This window comes from Dermacentor variabilis, chromosome 1 (assembly GCF_050947875.1).
Source record: "Dermacentor variabilis isolate Ectoservices chromosome 1, ASM5094787v1, whole genome shotgun sequence".
NCBI classification, from domain to species: Eukaryota; Metazoa; Arthropoda; class Arachnida; order Ixodida; family Ixodidae; genus Dermacentor; species Dermacentor variabilis.
The window spans coordinates 275631965-275651725 of record NC_134568.1 but is presented as its reverse complement, the minus strand read 5'-3'; positions in this window follow the sequence as shown (position 1 = coordinate 275651725).

The following is a 19761-nucleotide window of genomic DNA, read 5'->3' as shown; positions in this document are numbered from 1 at the left end:
CGCGCCGCTTAGCGATGTCGGTGGCGCTGTCGGTTACACGAGGCCCCTTCGCGTATAACTTCAATGGAATAGACCGGCTGAAATATGTGTGTAATAATGTCTTTCTTTTGATTATTTGCTTACCAACGGTGTCCTTGTCCAACTGCTCCGATCTCGGCCATTAAGGCGAGATCGCGAGCGTTGGACAGGCACCCTTGTTGGCACGTTTAAGCTCTGCGACCACTGCACCTCTTAACATTTTCTTCAACGAACAATTCGGATTGTGTGCGCGCCGCTTAGCGATGTCGGTGGTGCTGTTGGTTACACGAGGCCCCTCCGCGTATAACGTCAATGGAATAGACAGGCTGAAATATGTGTGTAATAATGTCTTTCATTTGATTATTTGCTTACCAACGGTGTCCCTGTCCAACTGCTCCGATCTCGGCCATTATGGCGAGATCGCGAGCGTTGGACAGGCACCCTGTTGGCACGTTTAAGCTCTGCGACCACTGCACTTGTTAACATTTTCTTCAACGAACTATTGGGATGGTGTGCGCGCCGCTTAGCGATGTCGGTGGCGCTGTCGGTTACACGAGGCTCCTTCGCGTATAACGTCAATGGAATATACCGGCAGAAATATGTGTGTAATAATGTCTTTCTTTTGATTATTTGCTTACCAACGTTGGCCTTGTCCAACTGCTCCGATCTCGGTTATTAAGGCGAGATCGGGAGCGTTGGGCAGGCACCCTGTTGGCACGTTTAAGCTCTGCGACCACTGCACTTCTTAAAATTTTCTTCAAGGAACAATTGGGATGGTGTGCGCGCCGCTTAGCGATGTCGGTGGCGCTGTCGGTTACACGAGGCCCCTTCGCGTATAACGTCAATGGAATAGACCGGCTGAAATATGTGTGTAATAATGTCTTTCTTTTGATTATTTACTTACCAACGGTGTCCTTGTCCAACTGCTCCGATCTCGGCCATTAAGGCGAGATCGCGAGCGTTGGACAGGCACCCTTGTTGGCACGTTTAAGCTCTGCGACCACTGCACCTCTTAACATTTTCTTCAACGAACAATTCGGATTGTGTGCGCGCCGCTTAGCGATGTCGGTGGTGCTGTCGGTTACACGAGGCCCCTTCGCGTATAACGTCAATGGAATAGACAGGCTGAAATATGTGTGTAATAATGTCTTTCATTTGATTATTTGCTTACCAACGGTGTCCTTGTCCAACTGCTCCGATCTCGGCCATTAAGGCGAGATCGCGAGCGTTGGACAGGCACCCTGATGGCACGTTTAAGCTCTGCGACCACTGCACTTGTTAACATTTTCTTCAACGAACTATTGGGATGGTGTGCGCGCCGCTTAGCGATGTCGGTGGCACTGTCGGTTACACGAGGCCCCTTCGCGTATAACGTCAATGGAATATACCGGCAGAAATATGTGTGTAATAATGTCTTTCTTTTGATTATTTGCTTACCAACGTCGGCCTTGTCCAACTGCTCCGATCTGGGCCATTAAGGCGAGATCGGGAGCGTTGGGCAGGCACCCTGTTGGCACGTTTAAGCTCTGCGACCACTGCACTTCTTAAAATTTTCTTCAAGGAACAATTGGGATGGTGTGCGCGCCGCTTAGCGATGTCGGTGGCGCTGTCGGTTACACGAGGCGCCTTCGCGTATAACGTCAATGGAATAGACCGGCTGAAATATGTGTGTAATAATGTCTTTCTTTTGATTATTTGCTTACCAACGGTGTCCTTGTCCAACTGCTCCGATCTCGGCCATTAAGGCGAGATCGCGAGCGTTGGACAGGCACCCTTGTTGGCACGTTTAAGCTCTGCGACCACTGCACCTCTTAACATTTTCTTCAACGAACAATTCGGATGGTGTGCGCGCCGCTTAGCGATGTCGGTGGCGCTGTCGGTTACACGAGGCCCCTTCGCGTATAACGTCAATGGAATAGACCGGCTGAGATATGTGTGTAATAATGTGTTTCTTTTGAGTATTTGCTTACCAACGTTGGCCTTGTCCAACTGCACCGATCTCGGCCATTAAGGCGAGATCGGGAGCGTTGGACAGGCACCCTGTTGGCACGTTTAAGCTCTGCGACCACTGCACTTCTTAACATTTTCTTCAAGGCACAATTGGGATGGTGTGCGCGCTGCTTAGCGATGTCGGTGGCGCTGTCGGTTACATGAGGCCCCTTCGCGTATAACGTCAATGGAATATACCGCAGAAATATGTGTGTAATAATGTCTTTCTTTTGATTATTTGCTTACCAACGTTGGCCTTGACCAACTGATCCGATCTCGGCCATTAAGGCGAGGTCGCGAGCGTTGGGCAGGCACCCTGTTGGCACATTTAAGCTCTGCGACCACTGCACTTCTTAACATTTTCTTCAAGGCACAATTGGAATGGTGTGCGCGCCGCTTAGCGATGTCGGTGGCGCTGTCGGTTACACGAGGCCCCTTCGCGTATAACGTCAATGGAATACACCGGCAGAAATGTGTGTGTAATAATTTTTCTTTTGATTATTTCCTTACTAACGTTGGCCTTGTCCAACTGCTCCGATCTCGACCATTAAGGCGAGATCGCGAGCGTTGGGCAGCAATCCTGTTGGCACGTTTAAGCACTGCGACCACAGCACTTCTTAACATTTTCTTCAAGGAAGAATTCGGATGGTGTGCGCGCCGCTTAGCGATGTCGGTGGCGCTGTCGGTTACACGAGGCCCCTTCGCGTATAACGTCAATGGAATTGACCGGCTGAAATATGTGTGTAATAATATCTTTCTTTTGTTTATTTGCTTACCAACGTTGGCCTTGTCCAATTGCTCCGATCTCGGCCATTAAGGCGAGATCGCGAGCGTTGGACAGGCACCCTTGTTGGCACGTTTAAGCTCTGTGACCACTGCACTTCTTAACATTTTCTTCAACGAACAATTGGGATGGTGTGCGCGCCGCTTAGCGATTTCGGTGGCGCTGTCGGTTACACGAGGCCCCTTCGCGTATAACGTCAATGGAATACACCGGCAGAAATGTGTGTGTAATAATTTTTCTTTTGATTATTTCCTTACTAACGTTGGCCTTGTCCAACTGCTCCGATCTCGACCATTAAGGCGAGATCGCGAGCGTTGGGCAGCAATCCTGTTGGCACGTTTAAGCACTGCGACCACAGCACTTCTTAACATTTTCTTCAAGGAAGAATTCGGATGGTGTGCGCGCCGCTTAGCGATGTCGGTGGCGCTGTCGGTTACACGAGGCCCCTTCGCGTATAACGTCAATGGAATAGACCGGCTGAGATATGTGTGTAATAATGTGTTTCTTTTGAGTATTTGCTTACCAACGTTGGCCTTGTCCAACTGCACCGATCTCGGCCATTAAGGCGAGATCGGGAGCGTTGGACAGGCACCCTGTTGGCACGTTTAAGCTCTGCGACCACTGCACTTCTTAACATTTTCTTCAAGGCACAATTGGGATGGTGTGCGCGCTGCTTAGCGATGTCGGTGGCGCTGTCGGTTACATGAGGCCCCTTCGCGTATAACGTCAATGGAATATACCGCAGAAATATGTGTGTAGTAATGTCTTTCTTTTGATTATTTGCTTACCAACGTTGGCCTTGACCAACTGATCCGATCTCGGCCATTAAGGCGAGGTCGCGAGCGTTGGGCAGGCACCCTGTTGGCACGTTTAAGCTCTGCGACCACTGCACTTCTTAACATTTTCTTCAAGGCACAATTGGAATGGTGTGCGCGCCGCTTAGCGATGTCGGTGGCGCTGTCGGTTACACGAGGCCCCTTCGCGTATAACGTCAATGGAATACACCGGCAGAAATGTGTGTGTAATAATTTTTCTTTTGATTATTTCCTTACTAACGTTGGCCTTGTCCAACTGCTCCGATCTCGGCCATTAAGGCGAGGTCGCGAGCGTTGGGCAGGCACCCTGTTGGCACGTTTAAGCTCTGCGACCACTGCACTTCTTAACATTTTCTTCAAGGCACAATTGGGATGGTGTGCGCGCTGCTTAGCGATGTCGGTGGCGCTGTCGGTTACACGAGGCCCCTTCGCGTATAACGTCACTGGAATATACCGGCAGAAATATGTGTGTAATAATGTCTTTCTTTTGATTATTTGCTTACCAACGTTGGCCTTGCCCAATTGCTCCGATCTCGGCCATTAAGGCGAGATCGCGAGCGTTGGACAGGCACCCTTGTTGGCACGTTTAAGCTCTGTGACCACTGCACTTCTTAACATTTTCTTCAACGAACAATTGGGATGGTGTGCGCGCCGCTTAGCGATGTCGGTGGCGCTGTCGGTTACACGAGGCCCCTTCGCGTATAACGTCAATGGAATAGACCGGCTGAAATATGTGTGTAATAATGTCTTTCTTTTGATTATTTGCTTACCAACGTTGGCCTTGTCCAACTGCTCCGATCTCGGCCATTAAGGCGAGATCGCGAGCGTTGGACAGGCACCCTGTTGGCACGTATAAGCTCTGTGACCACTGCACTTCTTAACATTTTCTTCAACGAACAATTGGGATGGTGTGCGCGCCGCTTAGCGATGTCGGTGGCGCTGTCGGTTACACGAGGCCCCTTCGCGTATAACGTCAATGGAATAGACCGGCAGAAATATGTGTGTAATAATGTCTTTCTTTTGATTATTTGCTTACCAACGTTGGCCTTGTCCAACTGCTGCGATCTCGGCCATTAAGGCGAGATCGCGAGCGTTGGACAGGCACCCTGTTGGCACGTATAAGCTCTGTGACCACTGCACTTCTTAACATTTTCTTCAGCGAACAATTGGGATGGTGTGCGCGCCGCTTAGCGATGTCGGTGGCGCTGTCGGTTACACGAGGCCCCTTCGCGTATAACGTCAATGGAATAGACCGGCAGAAATATGTGTGTAATAATGTCTTTCTTTTGATTATTTGCTTACCAACGTTGGCCTTGTCCAACTGCTGCGATCTCGGCCATTAAGGCGAGATCGTGAGAGTTGGACAGGCACCCTGTTGGCACGTTTAAGCTCTGCGACCACTGCACCTCTTAACGTTTTCTTCAACGAACAATTCGGATGGTGTGCGCGCCGCTTAGCGATGTCGGTGGCGCTGTCGGTTACATGAGGCCCCTTCGCGTATAACGTTATTGGAATAGACTGGCTGAAATATGTGTGTAATAACGTCTTTCTTTTGTTTATTTGCTTACCAACGTTGGCCGTGTCCAACTGCTCCGATCTCGGCCATTAAGGCGAGATCGCGAGCGTTGGACAGGCACCCTGTTGGCACGTTTAAGCTCTGCGACCACTGCACCTCTTAACATTTTCTTCAACGAACAATTCGGATGGTGTGCGCGCCGCTTAGCGATGTCGGTGGCGCTGTCGGTTACACGAGGCCCCTTCGCCTATAACGTCAATGGAATATACCGGCAGAAATATGTGTGTAATAATGTCTTTCTTTTGATTATTTGCTTACCAACGTTGGCCTTGTCCAACTGCTCCGATCTCGGCCATTAAGGCGAGATCGCGAGCGTTGGGCAGGCACCCTGTTGGCACGTTTTAGCTCTGCGACCACTGCACTTCTTAACATTTTCTTCAAGGCACAATTGGGAAGGTGTGCGCGCCGCTTAGCGATGTCGGTGTCGCTGTCGGTTACACGAGGCCCCTTCGCGTATAACGTCAATGGAATATACCGGCAGAAATATGTGTGTAATAATGTCTTTCTTTTGATTATTTGCTTACCAACGTTGGCCTTGTCCAACTGCTCCGATCTCGGCCATTAAGGCGAGATCGCGAGCGTTGGACAGGCACCCTGTTGGCACGTTTAAGCTCTGCGACCACTGCAATTCTTAACATTTTCTTCAAAGCACAATTGGGATGGTGTGCGCGCCGCTTAGCGATGTCGGTGGCGCTGTCGGTTACACGAGGCCCCTTCGCGTATTACGTCAATGGAATATACCGGAAGAAATATCTGTGTAATAATGTCTTTCTTTTGATTATTTGCTTACCAACGTTGGCCTTGTCCAACTGCTCCGATCTCGGCCATTAAGGCGAGGTCGCGAGCGTTGGGCAGGCACCCTGTTGGCACGTTTAAGCTCTGCGACCACTGCACTTCTTAACATTTTCTTCAAGGCACAATTGGGATGGTGTGCGCGCCGCTTAGCGATGTCGGTGGCGCTGTCGGTTACACGAGGCCCCTTCGCGTATAACGTCAATGGAATATACCGGCAGAAATATGTGTGTAATAATGTCTTTCTTTTGATTATTTGCTTAACAACGTTGGCCTTGTCCAACTGCTCCGATCTCGGCCATTAAGGCGAGATCGCGAGCGTTGGACAGGCACCCTGTTGGCACGTTTAAGCTCTGCGACCACTGCAATTCTTAACATTTTCTTCAAAGCACAATTGGGATGGTGTGCGCGCCGCTTAGCGATGTCGGTGGCGCTGTCGGTTACACGAGGCCCCTTCGCGTATAACGTCAATGGAATATACCGGAAGAAATATCTGTGTAATAATGTCTTTCTTTTGATTATTTGCTTACCAACGTTGGCCTTGTCCAACTGCTCCGATCTCGGCCATTAAGGCGAGGTCGCGAGCGTTGGGCAGGCACCCTGTTGGCACGTTTAAGCTCTGCGACCACTGCACTTCTTAACATTTTCTTCAAGTCACAATTGGGATGGTGTGCGCGCCGCTTAGCGATGTCGGTGGCGCTGTCGGTTACACGAGGCCCCTTCGCGTATAACGTCAATGGAATAGACCGGCTGAAATATGTGTGTAATAATGTCTTTCTTTTGATTATTTGCTTACCAACGGTGTCCTTGTCCAACAGCTCCGATCTCGGCCATTTAGGTGATATCGCGAGCGTTGGACAGGCACCCTTGTTGGCACGTTTAAGCTCTGCGACCACTGCACCTCTTAACATTTTCTTCAACGAACATTTCGGATGGTGTGCGCGCCGCTTAGCGATGTCGGTGGCGCTGTCGGTTACACGAGGCCCCTTCGCGTATGACGTCAATGGAATAGACCGGCTGAAATATGTGTGTAATAATGTCTTTCTTTTGATTATTTGCTTACCAGCGTTGGCCTTGTCCAACTGCTCCGATCTCGGCCATTAGGGCGAGATCGCGAGCGTTGGACAGGCACCCTGTTGGCACGTTTAAGCTCTGCGACCACTGCACTTCTTAACATTTTCTTCAACGAACAATTGGGATGGTGTGCGCGCCGCTTAGCGATGTCGGTGGCGCTGTCGGTTACACGAGGCCCCTTCGCGTATAACGTCAATGGAACATACCGGCAGAAATGTGTGTAATAATGTCTTTCTTTTGATTATTTGCTTACCAACGTTGGCCTTGTCCAACTGCTCCGATCTCGGCCCTTAAGGCGAGATCGCGAGCGTTGGACAGGCACCCTTGTTGGCACGTTTAAGCTCTGCGACCACTGCACCTCTTAACATTTTCTTCAACGAACAATTCGGATGGTGTGCGCGCCGCTTAGCGATGTCGGTGGCGCTGTCGGTTACACGAGGCCCCTTCGCGCATAACGTCAATGGAATAGACAGCCTGAAATATGTGTGTAATAATGTCTTTCTTTGGATTATTTGCTTACCAACGGTGTCCTTGTCCAACTGCTCCGATCTCGGCCATTAGGGCGAGATCGCGAGCGTTGGACAGGCACCCTGTTGGCACGTTTAAGCTCTGCGACCACTGCACTTCTTAACATTTTCTTCAACGAACAATTGGGATGGTGTGCGTGCCGCTTAGCGATGTCGGTGGCGCTGTCGGTTACACGAGGCCCCTTCGCGTATAACGTCAATGGAACATACCGGCAGAAATATGTGTGTAATAATGTCTTTCTTTTGATTATTTGCTTACCAACGTTGGCCTTGTCCAACTGCTCCGATCTCGGCCATTAGGGCGAGATCGCGAGCGTTGGGCAGGCATCCTGTTGGCACGTTTAAGCTCTGCGACCACTGCACTTCTTAACATTTTCTTCAACGAACAATTGGGATGGTGTGGGCGCCGCTTAGCGATGTCGGTGGCGCTGTCGGTTACACGAGGCCCCTTCGCGTATAACGTCAATGGAATAGACCGGCTGAAATATATGTGTAATAATGTCTTTCTTTTGATTATTTGCTTACCAACGTTGGCCTTGTCAAACTGCTCCGATCTCGGCCATTAAGGCGAGGTCGCGAGCGTTGGGCAGGCACCCTGTTGGCACGTTTAAGCTCTGCGACAACTGCACTTCTTAACATTTTCTTCAAAGCACAATTGGGAAGGTGTGCGCGCCGCTTAGCGATGTCGGTGGCGCTGTCGGTTACACGAGGCCCCTTCGCGTATAACGTCAATGGAATATACCGGCAGAAATATGTGTGTAATAATGTCTTTCTTTTGATTATTTGCTTACCAACGTTGGCCTTGTCCAACTGCTCCGATCTCGGCCATTAAGGCGAGATCGCGAGCGTTGGACAGGCACCCTGTTGGCACGTTTAAGCTCTGCGACCACTGCACTTCTTAACATTTTCTTCAACGAACAATTGGGATGGTGTGCGCGCCGCTTAGCGATGTCGGTGGCGCTGTCGGTTACACGAGGCCCCTTCGCGTATAACGTCAATGGAACATACCGGCAGAAATATCTGTGTAATAATGTCTTTCTTTTGATTATTTGCTTACCAACGTTGGCCTTGTCCAACTGCTCCGATCTCGGCCATTAAGGCGAGGTCGCGAGCGTTGGGCAGGCACCCTGTTGCCACGTTTAAGCTCTGCGACCACTGCACTTCTTAACATTTTCTTCAAGGCACAATTGGGATGGTGTGCGCGCCGCTTAGCGATGTCGGTGGCGCTGTCGGTTACACGAGGCCCCTTCGCGTATAACGTCAATGGAATAGACCGGCTGAAATATGTGTGTAATAATGTCTTTCTTTTGATTATTTGCTTACCAACGTTGGCCTTGTCCAACTGCTCCGATCTCGGCCATTAAGGCGAGATCGCGAGCGTTGGACAGGCACCCTGTTCGCACGTTTAAGCTCTGCGACCACTGCACTTCTTAACATTTTCTTCAACGAACAATTGGGATGGTGTGCGCGCCGCTTAGCGATGTCGGTGGCGCTGTCGGTTACACGAGGCCCCTTCGCGTATAACGTCAATGGAACATACCGGCAGAAATATCTGTGTAATAATGTCTTTCTTTTGATTATTTGCTTACCAACGTTGGCCTTGTCCAACTGCTCCGATCTCGGCCATTAAGGCGAGGTCGCGAGCGTTGGGCAGGCACCCTGTTGGCACGTTTAAGCTCTGCGACCACTGCACCTCTTAACATTTTCTTCAACGAACAATTCGGATGGTGTGCGCGCCGCTTAGCGATGTCGGTGGCGCTGTCGGTTACACGAGGCCCCTTCGCGTATAACGTCAATGGAACATACCGGCAGAAATATCTGTGTAATAATGTCTTTCTTTTGATTATTTGCTTACCAACGTTGGCCTTGTCCAACTGCTCCGATCTCGGCCATTAGGGCGAGATCGCGAGCGTTGGACAGGCACCCTGTTGGCACGTTTAAGCTCTGCGACCACTGCACTTCTTAACATTTTCTTCAACGAACAATTGGGATGGTGTGCGCGCCGCTTAGCGATGTCGGTGGCGCTGTCGGTTACACGAGGCCCCTTCGCGTATAACGTCAATGGAACATACCGGCAGAAATATGTGTGTAATAATGTCTTTCTTTTGATTATTTGCTTACCAACGTTGGCCTTGTCCAACTGCTCCGATCTCGGCCATTAGGGCGAGATCGCGAGCGTTGGGCAGGCATCCTGTTGGCACGTTTAAGCTCTGCGACCACTGCACTTCTTAACATTTTCTTCAAGGCACAATTGGGAACGTGTGCGCGCCGCTTAGCGATGTCGGTGTCGCTGTCGGTTACACGAGGCCCCTTCGCGTATAACGTCAATGGAATATACCGGCAGAAATATGTGTGTAATAATGTCTTTCTTTTGATTATTTGCTTACCAACGTTGGCCTTGTCCAACTGCTCCGATCTCGGCCATTAAGGCGAGATCGCGAGCGTTGGACAGGCACCCTGTTGGCACGTTTAAGCTCTGCGACCACTGCAATTCTTAACATTTTCTTCAAAGCACAATTGGGATGGTGTGCGCGCCACTTAGCGATGTCGGTGGCGCTGTCGGTTACACGAGGCCCCTTCGCGTATAACGTCAATGGAATATACCAGCAGAAATATGTGTGTAATAATGTCTTTCTTTTGATTATTTGCTTAACAACGTTGGCCTTGTCCAACTGCTCCGATCTCGGCCATTAAGGCGAGATCGGGAGCGTTGGGCAGGCACCCTATTGGCACGTTTAAGCTCTGCGACCACTGCACTTCTTAACATTTTCTTCAAGGCACAATTGGGATGGTGTGCGCGCCGCTTAGCGATGTCGGTGGCGCTGTCGGTTACACGAGGCCCCTTCGCGTATAACGTCAATGGAATATACCGGCAGAAATATGTGTGTAATAATGTCTTTCTTTTGATTATTTGCTTACCAACGTTGGCCTTGTCCAACTGCTCCGATCTCGGCCATTAAGGCGAGATCGGGAGCGTTGGACAGGTTCCCTGTTGGCACGTTTAAGCTCTGCGACCACTGCACTTCTTAACATTTTCTTCAAGGCACAATTGGGATGGTGTGCGCGCCGCTTAGCGATGTCGGTGGCGCTGTCGGTTACACGAGGCCCCTTCGCGTATAACGTCAATGGAATATACCGGCAGAAATATGTGTGTAATAATGTCTTTCTTTTGATTATTTGCTTACCAACGTTGGCCTTGTCCAACTGCTCCGATCTCGGCCATTAAGGCGAGATCGGGAGCGTTGGGCAGGCACCCTGTTGGCACGTTTAAGCTCTGCGACCACTGCACTTCTTAACATTTTCTTCAAGGCACAATTGGGATGGTGTTCGCGCCGCTTAGCGATGTCGGTGGCGCTGTCGGTTACACGAGGCCCCTTCGCGTATAAAGTCAATGGAATATACCGGCAGAAATATGTGTGTAATAATGTCTTTCTTTTGATTATTTGCTTACCAACGTTGGCCTTGTCCAACTGCTCCGATCTCGGCCATTAAGGCGAGATCGGGAGCGTTGGGCAGGCACCCTGTTGGCACGTTTAAGCTCTGCGACCACTGCACTTCTTAAAATTTTCTTCAAGGAACAATTGGGATGGTGTGCGCGCCGCTTAGCGATGTCGGTGGCGCTGTCGGTTACACGAGGCCCCTTCGCGTATAACGTCAATGGAATAGACCGGCTGAAATATGTGTGTAATAATGTCTTTCTTTTGATTATTTGCTTACCAACGGTGTCCTTGTCCAACTGCTCCGATCTCGGCCATTAAGGCGAGATCGCGAGCGTTGGACAGGCACCCTTGTTGGCACGTTTAAGCTCTGCGACCACTGCACCTCTTAACATTTTCTTCAACGAACAATTCGGATGGTGTGCGCGCCGCTTAGCGATGTCGGTGGCGCTGTCGGTTACACGAGGCCCCTTCGCGTATAACGTCAATGGAATAGACCGGCTGAAATATATGTGTAATAATGTCTTTCTTTTGATTATTTGCTTACCAACGTTGGCCTTGTCAAACTGCTCCGATCTCGGCCACTAAGGCGAGGTCGCGAGCGTTGGGCAGGCACCCTGTTGGCACGTTTAAGCTCTGCGACCACTGCACTTCTTAACATTTTCTTCAAGGCACAATTGGGAAGGTGTGCGCGCCGCTTAGCGATGTCGGTGGCGCTGTCGGTTACACGAGGCCCCTTCGCGTATAACGTCAATGGAATATACCGGCAGAAATATGTGTGTAATAATGTCTTTCTTTTGATTATTTGCTTACCAACGGTGTCCTTGTCCAACTGCTCCGATCTCGGCCATTAAGGCGAGATCGCGAGCGTTGGACAGGCACCCTGTTGGCACGTTTAAGCTCTGCGACCACTGCACCTCTTAACATTTTCCTCAACGAACTATTGGGATGGTGTGCGCGCCGCTTAGCGATGTCGGTGGCGCTGTCGGTTACACGAGGCCCCTTCGCGTATAACGTCAATGGAATATACCGGCAGAAATATGTGTGTAATAATGTCCTTCTTTTGATTATTTGCTTACCAACGTTGGCCTTGTCCAACTGCTCCGATCTCGGCCATTAAGGCGAAATCGCGAGCGTTGGGCAGGCACCCTGTTGGCACGTTTAAGCTCTGCGACCACTGCACTTCTTAACATTTTCTTCAACGAACAATTGGGATGGTGTGGGCGCCGTTTAGCGATGTCGGTGGCGCTGTCGGTTACACGAGGCCCCTTCGCGTATAACGTCAATGGAATATACCGGCAGAAATATGTGTGTAATAATGTCTTTCTTTTGATTATTTGCTTACCAACGTTGGCCTTGTCCAACTGCTCCGATCTCGGCCATTAAGGCGAGATCGCGACCGTTGGACAGGCACCCTGTTGGCGCGTTTAAGCTCTGCGACCACTGCACTTCTTAACATTTTCTTCAACGAACAATTGGGATGGTGTGGGCGCCGCTTAGCGATGTCGGTGGCGCTGTCGGTTACACGAGGCCCCTTCGCGTATAACGTCAATGGAATAGACCGGCTGAAATATATGTGTAATAATGTCTTTCTTTTGATTATTTGCTTACCAACGTTGGCCTTGTCAAACTGCTCCGATCTCGGCCATTAAGGCGAGGTCGCGAGCGTTGGGCAGGCACCCTGTTGGCACGTTTAAGCTCTGCGACCACTGCACTTCTTAACATTTTCTTCAAGGCACAATTGGGAAGGTGTGCGCGCCGCTTAGCGATGTCGGTGGCGCTGTCGGTTACACGAGGCCCCTTAGCGTATAACGTCAATGGAATATACCGGCAGAAATATGTGTGTAATAATGTCTTTCTTTTGATTATTTGCTTACCAACGTTGGCCTTGTCCAACTGCTCCGATCTCGGCCATTAAGGCGAGATCGCGAGCGTTGGACAGGCACCCTGTTGGCGCGTTTAAGCTCTGCGACCACTGCACTTCTTAACATTTTCTTCAACGAACAATTGGGATGGTGTGGGCGCCGGTTAGCGATGTCGGTGGCGCTGTCGGTTACACGAGGCCCCTTCGCGTATAACGTCAATGGAATAGACCGGCTGAAATATATGTGTAATAATGTCTTTCTTTTGATTATTTGCTTACCAACGTTGGCCTTGTCAAACTGCTCCGATCTCGGCCATTAAGGCGAGGTCGCGAGCGTTGGGCAGGCACCCTGTTGGCACGTTTAAGCTCTGCGACCACTGCACTTCTTAACATTTTCTTCAAGGCACAATTGGGAAGGTGTGCGCGCCGCTTAGCGATGTCGGTGGCGCTGTCGGTTACACGAGGCCCCTTCGCGTATAACGTCAATGGAACATACCGGCAGAAATATGTGTGTAATAATGTCTTTCTTTTGATTATTTGCTTACCAACGTTGGCCTTGTCCAACTGCTCCGATCTCGGCCATTAAGGCGAAATCGCGAGCGTTGGGCAGGCACCCTGTTGGCACATTTAAGCTCTGCGACCACTGCACTTCTTAACATTTTCTTCAACGAACAATTGGGATGGTGTGGGCGCCGCTTAGCGATGTCGGTGGCGCTGTCGGTTACACGAGGCCCCTTCGCGTATAACGTCAATGGAATAGACCGGCTGAAATATATGTGTAATAATGTCTTTCTTTTGATTATTTGCTTACCAACGTTGGCCTTGTCAAACTGCTCCGATCTCGGCCATTTAGGCGAGGTCGCGAGCGTTGGGCAGGCACCCTGTTGGCACGTTTAAGCTCTGCGACCACTGCACTTCTTAACATTTTCTTCAAGGCACAATTGGGATGGTGTGCGCGCCGCTTAGCGATGTCGGTGGCGCTGTATGTTACACGAGGCCCCTTCACGTATAACGTCAATGGAATATACCGGCAGAAATATGTGTGTAATAATGTCTTTCTTTTGATTATTTGCTTACCAACGTTGGCCTTGTCCAACTGCTCCGATCTCGGCCATTAAGGCGAAATCGCGAGCGTTGGGCAGGCACCCTGTTGGCACGTTTAAGCTCTGCGACCACTGCACTTCTTAACATTTTCTTCAACGAACAATTGGGATGGTGTGGGCGCCGCTTAGCGATGTCGGTGGCGCTGTCGGTTACACGAGGCCCCTTCGCGTATAACGTCAATGGAATAGACCGGCTGAAATATATGTGTAATAATGTCTTTCTTTTGATTATTTGCTTACCAACGTTGGCCTTGTCAAACTGCTCCGATCTCGGCCATTAAGGCGAGGTCGCGAGCGTTGGGAAGGCACCCTGTTGGCACGTTTAAGCTCTGCGACCACTGCACTTCTTAACATTTTCTTCAACGAACAATTGGGATGGTGTGGGCGCCGCTTAGCGATGTCGGTGGCGCTGTCGGTTACACGAGGCCCCTTCGCGTATAACGTCAATGGAATAGACCGGCTGAAATATATGTGTAATAATGTCTTTCTTTTGATTATTTGCTTACCAACGTTGGCCTTGTCAAACTGCTCCGATCTCGGCCATTAAGGCGAGGTCGCGAGCGTTGGGCAGGCACCCTGTTGGCACGTTTAAGCTCTGCGACCAGTGCACTTCTTAACATTTTCTTCAAGGCACAATTGGGATGGTGTGCGCGCCGCTTAGCGATGTCGGTGGCGCTGTATGTTACACGAGGCCCCTTCACGTATAACGTCAATGGAATATACCGGCAGAAATATGTGTGTAATAATGTCTTTCTTTTGATTATTTGCTTACCAACGTTGGCCTTGTCCAACTGCTCCGATCTCGGCCATTAAGGCGAAATCGCGAGCGTTGGGCAGGCACCCTGTTGGCACGTTTAAGCTCTGCGACCACTGCACTTCTTAACATTTTCTTCAACGAACAATTGGGATGGTGTGGGCGCCGCTTAGCGATGTCGGTGGCGCTGTCGGTTACACGAGGCCCCTTCGCGTATAACGTCAATGGAATAGACCGGCTGAAATATATGTGTAATAATGTCTTTCTTTTGATTATTTGCTTACCAACGTTGGCCTTGTCAAACTGCTCCGATCTCGGCCATTAAGGCGAGGTCGCGAGCGTTGGGCAGGCACCCTGTTGGCACGTTTAAGCTCTGCGACCACTGCACTTCTTAACATTTTCTTCAACGAACAATTGGGATGGTGTGGGCGCCGCTTAGCGATGTCGGTGGCGCTGTCGGTTACACGAGGCCCCTTCGCGTATAACGTCAATGGAATAGACCGGCTGAAATATATGTGTAATAATGTCTTTCTTTTGATTATTTGCTTACCAACGTTGGCCTTGTCAAACTGCTCCGATCTCGGCCATTAAGGCGAGGTCGCGAGCGTTGGGCAGGCACCCTGTTGGCACGTTTAAGCTCTGCGACCACTGCACTTCTTAACATTTTCTTCAAGGCACAATTGGGATGGTGTGCGCGCCGCTTAGCGATGTCGGTGGCGCTGTATGTTACACGAGGCCCCTTCACGTATAACGTCAATGGAATATACCGGCAGAAATATGTGTGTAATAATGTCTTTCTTTTGATTATTTGCTTACCAACGTTGGCCTTGTCCAACTGCTCCGATCTCGGCCATTAAGGCGAAATCGCGAGCGTTGGGCAGGCACCCTGTTGGCACGTTTAAGCTCTGCGACCACTGCACTTCTTAACATTCTCTTCAAGGCACAATTGGGAAGGTGTGCGCGCCGCTTAGCGATGTCGGTGGCGCTGTCGGTTACACGAGGCCCCTTCGCGTATAACGTCAATGGAATATACCGGCAGAAATATGTGTGTAATAATGTCTTTCTTTTGATTATTTGCTTACCAACGTTGGCCTTGTCCAACTGCTCCGATCTCGGCCATTAAGGCGAGATCGCGAGCGTTGGACAGGCACCCTGTTGGCGCGTTTAAGCTCTGCGACCACTGCACTTCTTAACATTTTCTTCAAGGCACAATTGGGATGGTGTGCGCGCCGCTTAGCGATGTCGGTGGCGCTGTATGTTACACGAGGCCCCTTCGCGTATAACGTCAATGGAATATACCGGCAGAAATATGTGTGTAATAATGTCTTTCTTTTGATTATTTGCTTACCAACGTTGGCCTTGTCCAACTGCTCCGATCTCGGCCATTAAGGCGAGGTCGCGAGCGTTGGGCAGGCACCCTTGTTGGCACGTTTAAGCTCTGCGACCACTGCACTTCTTAACATTTTCTTCAAGGCACAATTGGGATGGTGTGCGCGCCGCTTAGCGATGTCGGTGGCGCTGTCGGTTACACGAGGCCCCTTCGCGTATAACGTCAATGGAATAGACCGGCTGAAATATGTGTGTAATAATGTCTTTCTTTTGATTATTTGCTTACCAATGTTGGCCTTGTCCAACTGCTCCGATCTCGGCCATTAAGGCGAGATCGCGAGCGTTGGGCAGGCACCCTGTTGGCACATTTAAGCTCTGCGACCACTGCACCTCTTAACATTTTCTTCAACGAACAATTCGGATGGTGTGCGCGCCGCTTAGCGATGTCGGTGGCGCTGTCGGTTACACGAGGCCCCTTCGCGTATAACGTCAATGGAATAGACCGGCTGAAATATGTGGGTAATAATGTCTTTCTTTTGATTATTTGCTTACCAACGGTGTCCTTGTCCAACTGCTCCGATCTCGGCCATTAAGGCGAGATCGCGAGCGTTGGACACGCACCCTTGTTGGCACGTTTAAGCTCTGCAACCACTGCACCTCTTAACATTTTCTTCAACGAACAATTCGGATGGTGTGCGCGCCGCTTAGCGATGTCGGTGGCGCTGTCGGTTACACGAGGCCCCTTCGCGTATAACGTCAATGGAATAGACCGGCTGAAATATGTGTGTAATAATGTCTTTCTTTTGATTATTTGCTTACCAATGTTGGCCTTGTCCAACTGCTCCGATCTCGGCCATTAAGGCGAGATCGCGAGCGTTGGACAGGCACCCTTGTTGGCACGTTTAAGCTCTGCGACCACTGCACCTCTTAACATTTTCTTCAACGAACAATTCGGATGGTGTGCGCGCCGCTTATCGATGTCGGTGGCGCTGTCGGTTACACGAGGCCCTTTCGCGTATAACGTCAATGGAATAGACAGGCTGAAATATGTGTGTAATAATGTCTTTCTTTTGATTATTTGCTTACCAACGGTGTCCTTGTCCAACTGCTCCGATCTCGGCCATTAAGGCGAGATCGCGAGCGTTGGACAGGCACCCAGTTGGCACGTTTAAGCTCTGCGACCACTGCACTTCTTAACATTTTCTTCAACGAACAATTGGGATGGTGTGGGCGCCGCTTAGCGATGTCGGTGGCGCTGTCGGTTACACGAGGCCCCTTCGCATATAACGTCAATGGAATAGACCGGCTGAAATATATGTGTAATAATGTCTTTCTTTTGATTATTTGCTTACCAACGTTGGCCTTGTCAAACTGCTCCGATCTCGGCCATTAAGGCGAGGTCGCGAGCGTTGGGCAGGCACCCTGTTGGCACGTTTAAGCTCTGCGACCACTGCACTTCTTAACATTTTCTTCAAGGCACAATTGGGAAGGTGTGCGCGCCGCTTAGCGATGTCGGTGGCGCTGTCGGTTACACGAGGCCCCTTCGCGTATAACGTCAATGGAATATACCGGCAGAAATATGTGTGTAATAATGTCTTTCTTTTGATTATTTGCTTACCAACGTTGGCCTTGTCCAACTGCTCCGATCTCGGCCATTAAGGCGAGATCGCGAGCGTTGGACAGGCACCCTGTTGGCGCGTTTAAGCTCTGCGACCACTGCACTTCTTAACATTTTCTTCAAGGCACAATTGGGATGGTGTGCGCGCCGCTTAGCGATGTCGGTGGCGCTGTATGTTACACGAGGCCCCTTCGCGTATAACGTGAATGGAATATACCGGCAGAAATATGTGTGTAATAATGTCTTTCTTTTGATTATTTGCTTACCAACGTTGGCCTTGTCCAACTGCTCCGATCTCGGCCATTAAGGCGAGGTCGCGAGCGTTGGGTAGGCACCCTGTTGGCACGTTTAAGCTCTGCGACCAGTGCACTTCTTAACATTTTCTTCAAGGCACAATTGGGATGGTGTGCGCGCCGCTTAGCGATGTCGGTGGTGCTGTCGGTTACACGAGGCCCCTTCGCGTATAACGTCAATGGAATATACCGGCAGAAATATGTGTGTAATAATGTCTTTCTTTTGATTATTTGCTTACCAACGTTGGCCTTGTCCAACTGCTCCGATCTCGGCCATTAAGGCGAGATCGCGAGCGTTGGACAGGCACCCTGTTGGCGCGTTTAAGCTCTGCGACCACTGCACTTCTTAACATTTTCTTCAAGGCACAATTGGGATGGTGTGCGCGCCGCTTAGCGATGTCGGTGGCGCTGTCGGTTACACGAGGCCCCTTCGCGTATAACGTCAATGGAATATACCGGCAGAAATATGAGTGTAATAATGTCTTTCTTTTGATTATTTGCTTACCAACGTTGGCCTTGTCCAACTGCTCCGATCTCGGCCATTAAGGCGAGATCGGGAGCGTTAAACAAGCACCCTGTTGGCACGTTTAAGCTCTGCGACCACTGCACTTCTTAACATTTTCTTCAACGAACAATTGGGATGGTGTGCGCGCCGCTTAGCGATGTCGGTGGTGCTGTCGGTTACACGAGGCCCCTTCGCGTATAACGTCAATGGAATATACCGGCAGAAATATGTGTGTAATAATGTCTTTCTTTTGATTATTTGCTTACCAACGTTGGCCTTGTCCAACTGCTCCGATCTCGGCCATTAAGGCGAGATCGCGAGCGTTGGACAGGCAACCTGTTGGCGCGTTTAAGCTCTGCGACCACTGCACTTCTTAACATTTTCTTCGAGGCACAATTGGGATGGTGTGCGCGCCGCTTAGCGATGTCGGTGGCGCTGTCGGTTACACGAGGCCCCTTCGCGTATAACGTCAATGGAATATACCGGCAGAAATATGTGTGTAATAATGTCTTTCTTTTGATTATTTGCTTACCAACGTTGGCCTTGTCCAACTGCTCCGATCTCGGCCATTAAGGCGAGATCGGGAGCGTTAAACAAGCACCCTGTTGGCACGTTTAAGCTCTGCGACCACTGCACTTCTTAACATTTTCTTCAAGGCACAATTGGGATGGTGTGCGCGCCGCTTAGCGATGTCGGTGGTGCTGTCGGTTACACGAGGCCCCTTCGCGTATAACGTCAATGGAATATACCGGCAGAAATATGTGTGTAATAATGTCTTTCTTTTGATTATTTGCTTACCAACGTTGGCCTTGTCCAACTGCTCCGATCTCGGCCATTAAGGCGAGATCGGGAGCGTTAAACAAGCACCCTGTTGGCACGTTTAAGCTCTGCGACCACTGCACTTCTTAACATTTTCTTCAAGGCACAATTGGGATGGTGTGCGCGCCGCTTAGCGATGTCGGTGGTGCTGTCGGTTACACGAGGCCCCTTCGCGTATAACGTCAATGGAATATACCGGCAGAAATATGTGTGTAATAATGTCTTTCTTTTGATTATTTGCTTACCAACGTTGGCCTTGTCCAACTGCTCCGATCTCGGCCATTAAGGCGAGATCGCGAGCGTTGGACAGGCACCCTGTTGGCGCGTTTAAGCTCTGCGACCACTGCACTTCTTAACATTTTCTTCAAGGCACAATTGGGATGGTGTGCGCGCCGCTTAGCGATGTCGGTGGCGCTGTATGTTACACGAGGCCCCTTCGCGTATAACGTCAATGGAATATACCG